At 34.0% G+C, this 8,054-nt stretch overlaps 1 non-coding gene across 1 annotated transcript; it reads right to left on the reverse strand.

The window, feature by feature from the left end:
- Positions 1-3,773: 3,773 nt before the first annotated feature.
- Positions 3,774-3,846, reverse strand: CBG28378. Its single transcript has one exon. It is a non-coding gene (tRNA).
- Positions 3,847-8,054: the final 4,208 nt, after the last annotated feature.

Raw genomic sequence — 8,054 nt, forward strand, 5'->3', positions numbered from 1 at the left:
CCCACGTTTCATTGAATAGACAATAGGGCCTAAATCAAAAATCCGGCTTTCCCATTCGATCCGTAATTTTGATAGGTATGTCGACAAAAAATATAACTTAATTTGCTTAAAAACAAGAAAGGCTGATAGGTTTTGAGTGAAATGCTCGAAATTCCGACAGTCCAGCTTCCACCACTTGGTACGCGAAAACCACTGAATGGATTAATCTGATTTTTTGCCTCCCTATGAAAGAAGATATCTAATTTCATTTTTTGTCTTCAGATTTTTTTCAGGTACGTTAGTACTTGAGATATAGGTAATAAACCACAAAAAACTTCGGAAAAAAATAACCAAAAATTTTTGTCAAAAATAAAATATCGTGAAAAATCGTTCGAAATCTTTGCCTTGAGTAATGTATCCCTCCTTCTCCTGGAACAACTTTCCACTAAAGTATCCGTTTTTTAGGGGTTTGCGCTATTCCTGATATCTACTGGTTCTGAATTTTTAGTCCTGATTCGTATAAAGAAATGAACCAGGGCCGCAGGCCCTGCGACTGCTACCACTCGATTTGAAACTTTTCATGTTACAGGGCCGAAGGCCTGTTTGACCTGAGCGAGCGGAGGGAGCGAAGGGAGAACAGACTGAACCTTGGATCACCTGATTCCACAGAGCCAGGGCCGAAGGTCCTGCATATGATTTCACCTAATTTTCACCTAAACGCATATGATTTCACCTGATTTCACCTAGCCTAGCGAAGTCGGCCGTAGGCCGAGGACGCTAGTCATGGATCTCCACTAATTGGGTACGTTTATGAAAGTTGTCTATTTAGCAAAGAATTCAACATTTCAATCATTCAAACATAGTTTAGGTCCATACGAAATTTCGAAACCCCCCTACATCGCGTAAAATCATACTTGTCAAATTCCGGTAGCTGATTTTGTTTTTATTTTAAATTTTTATTGAATTTCACCTCAAAAAACTCTCTGGGATAATCATCTTTTTATAAGTATCGAAACTTCAAAAATTTTCATAAAAATTCAGAATTTGGAAATTTCATAAACTGAACCGGACCGGAGAATTTTCAATTTTGACCCGGTCCGGCCTGTGACAAGAATTCCTAAAATTTTTACAATATTGCAAATGGCGTAGACGTAAATTAGACAAGAAACTGTGTAGATGTCATCTAGAAAGGTCATAAAAGGGAAGCGATCGTCTATTTGATGACAAGGAGAAGGGTGGATAATAAATAGTTTATGGGCAATGTCATTGGACTTTAAAAGGAATCTCTCTGTCTAACATTGGGGGCAAAAGGGAAGCCATCTGTCAATAGGAACAGGCGGAAAAAGAAACATTTTAGGGGGTTTTAGGAGACATAATTATCGTCTTATTTGCGCAATATTTTCAAAAGAGTTGTTGGTAGGGGATTATGGGAGAAAAGTTCGAAAAACTCAAAAGTGGTGTTTGATTGGAGTGTAAACAACTTTTTCGAGGGAAATGAGTCTTCAATTTTTATGATTACTGTAGTCTCTAAATACATATTTTTGAAAATCTCCACTAAAGGATGGTTGATAGCGAGGGATAAAAGGAACAAATCTTTTAAAAATTCAGAAATGCTCGAAATCTCAAATTCAGAAATAGTAGAAAATTTTAGGATTCCGAAATTTCCAAAATTCAGATTCTGAAGTTCGGAAATTACAAAATTAAAAAACAACCAAGTTGAGAAATTTAAAAAATTGAGGATTCAGAACTCAAAAAATTCGAAAATTCTGACATCTAGAAGTTAGAAAATTGAGAAATTCAAAAATTCACAAATTCTGAATTTCGGAAGTGAGAAAATTCGGAATTTCTCAAAATCTCCAATTCTCAAATGGAAAATTCAAACATTCGAAATTTCGAGAATTACCACATTCTGAAATTCGAAAACTTAAAAATCCTTAAGTTGGGAAAATTGAAATTTAGAAATTTTTTAAAAATCGACAATTCAGAACTTCGGGAATTCAAAAGTCCAAAAAAAAATCAGAAATTCAAAAACCTAGTAAATAAGCCCGAATCTGAAAATTGAGATATTCAGAAATTTGAAAGTTATCAAGTTCGAAAATCCGGAAATTCGAAAATTTTTTTGTACAGGAAAAAACCTAAAACAGGAACATTTCTCGCCTATTTATTGACCAAAAAGAGAACGGTCTTTTCTCTTTCAAAAGCAAACAAAAACGGTTCTTTTCTTTTAAAGGAATACATTGAAAATAAGAAAAGGGGAGCTCTGTTCTTATTATTTCTTTACAATTCTCGTATTTCCTTTCTTCGTCTTCTACCCGAAATTTCGAGAAGCTGCTCTTTTGAATTCGTGTTTTTTAAAATAAAACAAGGAAAATTTCGAAAGTAATGTACTACGAAGGAAGATCCCAAAAGTTCTGGTTACTTTTGAAACGAAAACGAAGGAAAAAGACAAATTGCATTTCGGAAGACAAGCTACTCTTCCTCCCCTTCCAAATCGAATTCAATGAGATTAGACTCACTGACTAACTTCTTTTTCATTTCATTCCCCTGAAAATTGGAATGGAACCATTGGAAAGGGGATAAAATATTCGTTCTCTCCTTACGACTACATATACATAATTTATGCTTTTTCGAAATTTTTACGTTTTTTTTTTGGATTTTGTAGATAATTTTGAACCAGGGATGTTTGAAACGGAATTCGGAAATTTGAAAATTCCAAGAATTTTTCCGACCGGAAGAATTCCGAAGTTTTGAAAATAGGAATTTTTCGAAATTTCAAAATTTTAAAAATCGGTATTCTCCAAAAGTTCCGAAATCAAAAAAAATCTGAATTTTTTGAAATTTTCAAAATTTTCCGAAAATACAGAAAATTTAAAATTAACAATCAGCATTTTCCGGAAGTTACAAAATTTTAAAAATTGGAATTTTCCGAATTTTCCGAAATTTTCAGCATTGGAGTTTTCGGAAAATTCGGAAACTTCGAAAGTCCTAAAAATAGGCATTTTTCCGAAAATTCTAAAATTTTAAAAACCGGGATTTTAAGAAAACTCCGAAATTTTGAAAAATCGTAATTCTCCGAAAATTCCGAAATTTTGAAAATCAGAATATCACGAAATTATCAAATTTCCGGAATTTTAAAAATTAAGATGTTCCGAATTTCACGAATTTCACGAAATTCCGAAATTTTGAAACTTCTGAAAAACTCCGGGAAGTCTATTCCGAACTTCTCTGCATACCGTATCTTATCAGAAGTTGAAATTGAAGATTGTAAAAAATCTATTATACTATTAAAAAAATCTATTCTACTATTCTTGGCTTAATAAAATGAAACTTTTTGGAAATATGTTACAAAAACAAAGACAATATTGTTAATGGAAATCTCAGAAAACCCACCCAAAATAAAATAAAAGTGAAGGAAAAAGCTACGAAAAGGGGGGGGGGGGTGAAAAGCGAAAGTAAGAGCGCAAATAAAGCCCTTTTTTATGTGATAGTAAAACGTATACACAACAACGCTTCACACCCATTTACACATGTCAGTTTCCTTTTTTTCACTTTGAATAATGTTGAAAAAAACATCGAAGTGGGCAACATTGTTTTGAGGGAAAGAAAAAGGAAGAAGAAAAACAAAAAAGCAATGGGGGGAAGAGCCCGAGAGTAATCTTGGTTCGGTTTGAAAGAAAGTGAAAAGATTGTCACAACAGATACCCGCTTCGTGAAACAAAACAATTGTTGCTAGATGAGAAAAGAGGAGAAACAAGATGAGCCCGCATTCTTCTGGGATTGCAAAAACTTGGGACTGATCTCGGGCGGGCTCGAACCACCGACCTTCTGTGTGTTAGACAGATGTGATAACCACTACACCACGAGACCACCGATAGATTAGCAAGTCGGTGGGCAACTATGTAAAGACGACCCGAGTCGCTGCATGTGTGTTTCAAGGTGACCAGTAGGAGAACTTCAAAATGAAAAAAGGATAATATAGTGAGAAACGAAGAAGAAGTCGAGTGGACACTAGGCTAAACGGCTCCTCAATAATGGGAAAGGAGCAAAAAGAAGTGGTCAACGGGACGGAAGAAGAAAAGAGTCCGAAGGAGAACAGAAGGTTTTGCTAGCGCAAAACTTTGTGGGCGGTCGTCAAAAGAAGCCAAATTAGTGGTCGGGGGAGGAAGGAGAGCATGCATTCCGGTCATGCCCTTTTCTGTACTTTTTCAATGCTAAGAATCACTGGAAACTTGAAGGGGAAACATACTGTAGACCTTTTTTCGCTTTTATGAAAAATCCACCCGGAAGATGGCATTTCTCACATCAAATTGTCTCGAAATGAGTGAAAATGTCAAGAGAATAAGGGAAAAGGGAGGATAAGGATAAGAAGAAAAAGAAGTAAAATAAATTCTCAAGAGACTCGAAGAAGAAAAAGCTATCAGAAAATGAGGGAAAGAATATGCTCCCGTCAGGATGAATATGTGTCATAAATGGCTAGGAGTGTATTTGACATTCCGTTTGACGTGCTAATTCGATTGGAAACTGAGCCGGTTAGAGACAATAGCAGATGAAGAGACGCAGAGAAATTGGAGCAGGGAGAAGCTCAGGAGTAATGAAAACTTCTGGGAGGGGTAGCTTTAAAAGAGGCAAATGTTTCGGAAGGTACAAAAAGTTTGTGGTCCTTGGGGTACAAAGAAATTAAGGGGTGCAAAATCCTCCGTTCGGGGGTACAAAATACCTGAAAAATGTCAATTTTGTGCCCCCGAATCGTTGTATACCTACTAAAATCCATAAAAACCGAGAAAATGAATTCTAAAAATTAACACATTTTCGGTTTACTGTAGTTGTCATTTTAGGACCTTTGAAAAGTCTGTTTTTGTGATTATTTTCTATCGAAATTAACCCGCAAATCAAGGTGAAAAAATGATCGTATTCAGAAGATTGTTATGGAATTTTATAGTTAATAAAAAGGAAAAATCTACGTTTAAGATTAATCTCTCTGGATTTCAGAACAATCGATTCACTAATATCAGAGCTTAAAATATAATTTTTACGAAAAAATCCTCTTATACAGACCATGATCTCATTTTCACAAAAAAAATTTCTCAAATTTATGTTTCAATTCGGAATCTCAGAAAATGATTCCAGATTCATTGAGTTTCAAGCAGCTCAAATATTTTCTCCGGCTAGTTTTCTTCGATTACACACACCGGAAATTAAAACAAATTTTATTGTTTTTGATCAAATCTTCTTCTCCTTTGTCTTTTCTTTTCCGACGGAAATTGTAGAGGAAATGAAGAGAAGAGAATAATGCATGAAAGTTCTTGAATAATAGCTGAACACTACAACTACTTTTTTACGAATTCTGAAATGATGAGAAATAGGGGAAGAGATGAGAGTGGAACGGAAATAAACGAACACATTTTTGCTATACATATGATTGGATTTTGGGAATGGAAAAGAAGGGAAAAAGAACACATTTGGGGAAAGGAAGATGTGATACAATTTGATTTTCTTCTTTTGGAGAATTGGAACCATTTCTTATACCAAATGACCATTCAAAACAGGCGGAACACATGGAGATGGAAAAATGATAAAATCATCGGATCGTTAATATTATTTGCCTTTTTTGCCTTTTGGTTTCTTGCCGACTGAATGGGACTGAAACGAGCCATGACTAATTTGTTCATTTAGACGGAGAACAGGAAAAGGGATTGGAGAATAGGTTGAAGAAAAAATGAGTCAAGGCTAGACGTGAAAAAAAAACATTGAAGAATGTGTTGGAACAAGGTCTTGGATATCATTTGAGGTCAGAAAAGGAGGCGAAATCAACCTGAAAAATAAAAGCAGTGATCCAGGTTGAAGGACTAAACAAAAATTTCTTCTTCGAATCTGAAAACCAGAATACCGTGAAACTTGTAATAGAACGGAATTTAAAAGTATTACTGTATGGAAAATGAATTGAAAACAATTTTTCGAAATTGAAAAGGGTTACTGTACGGAAAATAAATCCATTTCTGGAAGTTTCAAAATGAAAAGGATTACTGTAGAAACAAAAATATTTAAAGGATTGCTGTACTTTTACAGTTTTGCTTCAGAAGACAAACATTTTTAATAGGAATTTTCCAAAACTTTCCGTTTTTCTTTTCCACGAAGTTACCTGAATATTTCAGTTTTAGCGAGAATTCAAATAAAATGTTTCGAAAACCTTCTAGAAATTTCCAGACAACGACGACTTCAGAGATTTTTTCGAGTTCTGAATCGAATGGTCTAGATATCCATCTCACTCTTTGACTGATGTAAACTGAACTCTAAACAAAAAAAAATAGAGCTTCAATTGTCTAGTTAACCTTTTTTCATTCGAACTGATCTAAATGTAACTTGGGGTCCAAGTTGGGGACATGCTCAGATAGCTCCCTTGTGAGTTCTGAATCTTTAGATTTTGAAGCGGTTTATTGGATGACCCTGTACAAAAAGTTGTTAACCAGAAAAATTGAAGCTCTGGCTGTGTTCGGGAGATATGAAATTTTTTAGTCTTTTTCACACAAGTCTCCTATACTTTTTGGACATTCAAAATTAGCCGTTTTTAACTAAAATAAGTAACAATTTTTGTCAATGCTGTATGAAATACTACAGTATACATATATTCGTCTGTAATTCGAGAAACAACTGTTGCATTCTCAACAACCTGAAATACTTATTTTCTAGACTTTCAAGTGTTTCTTCCATAAGTCGTTTTTCAGGTTTTTTTCCTTTTGAAAATCTAGGTCTTCTGATTTTTTCCAATTCTCCCAACCATGTTCATAATACGATTTGTCTTTGCAAGCTGCCTTGATTCATTATCATGCTCAAAAAAAAAGTGCACTTTTTACTGATAAAAATTTAAATTTATCATTGTATGTTTCCCTCGAATTTCTTTTCACATACTTAACTTTGCTCGGACACTCGTTATCATTTCAACTGACAAGAAACGAAAAAAGTTGGACAATCGAACCATATTATGAATGACTACTCAATTTCTTTTACTTTCAACTCTTTTTACACCAATAGATGACGATTATTTTTTTGAAGACACAAGAGTATTTTTTAGGATGTTGAACTACGTTTGCACTCCAATGGGAGTATATTCGACACAGATCATCATCATCGTTTTTAGTTTTGTTTGCTTTTTGTTCGTGTCTTTTTTGTTCTCATTTGTTTTATTTTTACGAAAACCAGAGGATTTTTAATATTTTTCATAGTTTTTGGAAAATCTCTAAAATCCATTCGAAATTTTGGAATTTCTGGATATTCTGAATTTTAAAAATCGAAACTTCGGAATCTCCAGATATTCCAAACTTCCAAAAACCGGATTTTCTAATTTCCGGATATTCCGAATTATAAAAAATCGAGATTTCAGGAATCTCTTGATATTCTGAATTACAAAAAGCGGAATTCCAGAATCCTTGAATATTCCTGATTTCCAAAAATAGAAATTTTGAAATCTCTGGATATTTCGAATTTTAAAAATTCAGAATTTTGGAATTTCTGGATATTCCGAACTTTCAAAATTGCAATTTTCTGAAATTCTGGATATTCTGAATTGCCAAAGATCGGAATCTCGGAATTTCTGGATGTTCCATATTTTTGAAATCAGAATTTCTGAATCTCGAAATTTTTTCCCAAATTCAAAATCAGAAGTTCGGAATTCTTGAATAGTCCGAAGTTTCAAAAATCAGAATTATGAATCTCCGAATTTTCCAAATTTTATTTCAATGTTTGGAAAATATTGTTTGTTGAAAAATTTTTCTCTCTTAATACTTGTTCTCAAACCAGCTGGTATTCAAATTTTCGAATAAATTTCTGTCGCTAACTTCAAAACACTTCAAAAAATCTCAAAAATCATCCATCTCTCTCTTTCCCATTTTTCCACTATTTATTGCTATTTTTTGTTTCTTTCCCGTCTGAAAAAACGTCATTGCGCCGTTTTTCAGAATTTTCCCAGCGACAATTGGATTATGGAAATATGAATGGGGGTGGAAATATACACCAATTCTTCCATTTTTCAGTTTATTTTGTTTATTGAAGTACCGTAAAACCTCTAATAGAACGACACC

The sequence above is a fragment of the Caenorhabditis briggsae genome (assembly GCF_000004555.2).
Source record: "Caenorhabditis briggsae complete genome, chrIII, whole genome shotgun sequence".
Taxonomy (NCBI): Eukaryota; Metazoa; Nematoda; class Chromadorea; order Rhabditida; family Rhabditidae; genus Caenorhabditis; species Caenorhabditis briggsae.